Here is a 4,285-nt window from a genome sequence, read left to right on the forward strand (position 1 = left end):
CTGCGACAGAGACCAGAGAAACCAGAGCTCAGAGAGACCAGAGAGAGACCCGAGAGAGACCAGAGAGAGACCAGAGAGATACCAGAGATACCAGAGAGACCAGAGAGAGACAAGAGAGACCAGATGGAGCTCAGAGAGGCCGAAGAGACCAGAGAGAGGCCAGAGAAAGACCAGAGAGACCAGAGAGAGACCAGAGAGAGACCAGAGAGAGACCGGAGAGAGACAAAAGAGCTCAGAGAGAGCTCAGAGAGAGACCAGAGAGACAAGAGCGAGACCAGAGAGAGACCGGAGAGACCAGGGAGAGACTGGAGAGACCAGAGGGAGCTCAAAGAGACCAGAGAGAGACCAGAGAGAGACAAGAGAGAACAGAAAGAGCTCAGAGAGACCAGAGAGAAAAAAGAGAGACCAGAGAGAGTTCAGAGAGACAAGAGTGAGACCAGAGAGAGACCGGAGAGACCAGAGAGAGACCGGAGAGACCAGAGAGAGACCAGAGAGACCTGAGAGACAAGAAAGAGACCAGAGAGACCAGAGAGAGACAAGAGCGAGACTAGAGAGAGACCAGAGACCAGAGGGAGCTCAGAGAGACCAGAGAGAGACCAGAGAGAGACCATAGAGACCAGAGAGAGACCATAGAGACCAGAAAGAGACCAGGGAGACAAGAGAGCCAAGAGAGAGCTCAGAGAGAGACCAGAGAGAGACCAGAGAGAGCTCAGAGAGACCAGAAAGAGACCAGAGAGAGACCAGAGAGAGACCAAAGAGACCAGAAAGAGACCAGAGAGACAAGAGAGAGCTCAGAGAGACAAGAGAGACCTGACAGAGACCAGAGAGACCAGAGAGAGGCCAGAGAAAGACCAGAGAGACCAGAGAGAGACAGACCAGAGAGATCTCAGAGAGACCAGAAAGAGACCAGAGAGAGACCAGAGAGAGACCAGAGAGACCAGAAAGAGACCAGAGAGACCAGAGAGACTATAGAGGAGAGCTCAGATGAGACCAGTAGAGAGACCAGGAGAGACCAGAGAGACCAGAGAGACCAGGGAGAGACCAGAGAGAGACCAGAGAGAGACCATAGAGACCAGAGAGAGACCATAGAGACCAGAAAGAGACCAGGGAGACAAGAGAGCCAAGAGAGAGCTCAGAGAGACCAGAGAGAGACCAGAGAGAGCTCAGAGAGACCAGAGAGAGACCAGAGAGAGACCAGAGAGAGACCAGAGAGACCAGAAAGAGACCAGAGAGACCAGAGAGACAAGAGAGAGCTCAGAGAGACCAGAGAGAGACCAGAGAGAAACAAGAGAGACCATACAGAGACCAGAGAGAGACCAGAGAGAGACCAGAGAGACCAGAGAGAGACCAGAGAGAGACCAGAGAGAGACCAGAGAGACCAGAGAGAGACCATAGAGACCAGAAAGAGACCAGGGAGACAAGAGAGCCAAGAGAGAGCTCAAAGAGACCAGAGAGAGACCAGAGAGAGACCAGAGAGACCAGAAAGAGACCAGAGAGACAAGAGAGAGCTCAGAGAGACCAGAGAGAGACCAGAGAGAGACAAGAGAGACCAGAGAGAGACCAGAGAGAGACCAGAGAGACCAGAGAGAGACCAGAGAGACCAGAGAGAGACCAGAGAGACAAGAGGGAGCTCAGAGAGAGACCAGAGAGACCAGAGGGAGACCAGAGAGATCTCAGACAGACCAGAGAGATTTCAGAGAGACCAGAGAGAGCTCAGACAGACCAGAGAGATTTCAGAGAGACCAAGAGAGAGCTCAGAGAGACCAGAGATTATCTTCTCTCTGGTCTCTCTCTGGTCTCTCTGGCTCCTCTCTGGTCTCTCCGTGCTCTCTCTAGTCTCGGCTCTCTGTCTCTCTCTGGTCTCTCTGGTCTCTTTCTCGTGTCTCTCAAGTCTCTCTGGTCTCTCTCTGGTCTCTCCTGTCTCTCTCTAGTCTTTCTGAGCTCTTTCTGGTCTCTCTCTTGTCTCTCTGGCTCTCTCTGTCTCTTCTGGGTCTCTTTCTGGTCTCTCTCTCTGGTCTCCCTCTCTGGTCTCTCTGGTCTCTCTGAGCTCTCTCTTGTCTCTCTCTGGCTCTCTCTTGCTCTCTCTGGTCTCTCTGAAATCTCTCTGGTCTCTCTGGTCTCTCTCTGGTCTCTCTCTGGTCTCTCTCTTGTCTCTCTCTGGTCTCTCTCTGGTCTCTCTGCTCTGGTCTCTCTTGAGCTCTCTCTCTGTCTCTCTGGGTCTCTTTGTCTGTCTCTCTCTCTGGTCTCTCTCTCTGGTCTCTCTCTGGTCTTTTTCTGGTCTGTCTGAGCTCTCTCTGGTCTCTCTCTCTCTCTCTGGTCTCTCCTCTGGTCTCTCCGGTCTCTCCTAGTCTCGCTCTTGTCTCTCTCTGGTCTCTCTGGTCTCTTTCTTGTCTCTCAAGTCTCTCTGGTCTCTCTCTGGTCTCTCCGGTCTCTCTCTAGTCTTTCTGAGCTCTTTCTGGTCTCTCTCTTGTCTCTCTGAGCTCTCTCTTGTCTCTCTGGTCTCTTTCTGGTCTCTCTCTGGTCTCTCTCTGGTCTCTCTCTGGTCTCTCTGAGCTCTCTCTTGTCTCCTCTCTGGTCTCTCTCTCTTGTCTCTCTCTGGTCTCTCTGAGATTTCTCTAGTCTCTCTGGTCTCTCTCTGGTCTCTCTCTGGTCTCTCTTGTGTCTCTCTGGTCTCTCTCTGGTCTCTCTCTCTGGTCTCTCTGAGCTCTCTCTTGTCTCTCTGGTCTCTTTCTGGTCTCTCACTGGTCTCTCTGGTCTCTCTGTGCTCTTTCTTGGTCTCTCTCTCTGGTCTCTCTGGTCTCTCTCTGGTCTCTCTGGTCTCTCTCTGAGCTCCATCTTGTCTCTCTGGTCTCTCTCTGGTCTTCTCTGGTCTCTCTCTTGTCTCTCTGGTCTCCTCTCTGGTCTCTCTCTGGTCTCTCTGAGCTCTCTCTTGTCTCTCTGGTCTCTCTGGTCTCTTTCTGGTCTCTCTGGTCTCTCTCTGGTCTCTCTCTGGTCTCTTTGAGCTCTCTCTGGCTCTCTTGTCTCCCTGGTCTCTTTCTGGTCTCTATGGTCTCTCTCTGGTCTCTATGGTCTCTCTCTGGTCTCTCTCTGGTCCTCTCCCTGGTCTCTCTGGTCTCTCCTCTGGTCTATCTCTGTTTCTTTCTGGTCTCTCTGGTCTCTCTCTGGTCCTCTCTCTGGTCTCCTCTGAGCTCTCTCATTGTCCTCTCTGGTCTCTCTGGTCTCTTTCTGGTCTCTCTGGTTCTCTCTCTGGTCTCTCTCTGGTCTCCTTTCTGGTCTTTCTGAGCTCTTCTGGTCTCCTCTGGTCTCTCTGAGCTCCCTCTGGTCTCTCCGGTCCTCTCTCTAGTCTCGCTCTTGTCTCTCTCTGGTCTCTCTGGTCTTCTTTCTCTGTCTCTCGTCGTCTCTCGGGTCTCTCTCTGGTCCTCCGGTCTCTCTCTAGTCTTTCTGAGCTCTCTCTGGTCTCTCTCTGGTCTCTATGAGCTCTCTCTTGTCTCTCTGGTCTCTTTCTGGTCTCTCACTGGTCTCTCTCTGGTCTCTCTCTGGTCTCTCTGAGCTCTCTCTGGTCTCTCTCTGGTCTCTCTCTTGTCTCTCTCTGGTCTCTCTGAGATCTCTCTGGTCTCTCTGGTCTCTCTCTGGTCTCTCTCTGGTCTCTCTTGTGTCTCTCTGGTCTCTCTCTGGTCTCTCTCTGTTCCTCTCTGAGCTCTCTCTTGTCTCTCTGGTCTCTTTATGGTCTCTCCCTGGTCTCTCTGGTCTCTCTCTGGTCTCTCTCTGGTCTCTCTCTGGTCTCTCTGGTCTCTCTCTGGTCTCTCTCTGGTCTCTCTGAGCTCTCTCTGGTCTCTCTCTGGTCTCTCTCTGGTCTCTCTCTGGTCTCTCTGGTCTCTCTCTGGTCTCTCTCTGGTCTCTCTGGTCTCTCTCTGGTCTCTCTCTGGTCTCTTTCTGGTCTCTCTGGTCTCTCTCTGGTCTCTCTCTGAGCTCTCTCTTGTCTCTCTGGTCTCTCTGGTCTCTTTCTGGTCTCTCTGGTCTCTCTCTGGTCTCTCTCTGGTCTCTCTCTGGTCTCTCTGAGCTCTCTCTGGTCTCTCTCTGGTCTCTCTGAGCGCCCTCTGGTCTCTCCGGTTTCTCTCTAGTCTCGCTCTTGTCTCTCTGTGCTCTCTCTGGTCTCTCTCTTGTCTCTCAAGTCTCTCTGGTCTCTCTCTGGTCTCTCCGGTCTCTCTCTAGTCTTTCTGAGCTCTTTCTGGTCTCTCTCTTGTCTCTCTGAGCTCTCTCTTGTCTCTCTGGTCTCTTTCTGGTC

The sequence above is a fragment of the Cottoperca gobio genome, unplaced genomic scaffold (genome assembly GCF_900634415.1).
Source record: "Cottoperca gobio unplaced genomic scaffold, fCotGob3.1 fCotGob3_235arrow_ctg1, whole genome shotgun sequence".
In the NCBI taxonomy this organism is placed as follows: Eukaryota; Metazoa; Chordata; class Actinopteri; order Perciformes; family Bovichtidae; genus Cottoperca; species Cottoperca gobio.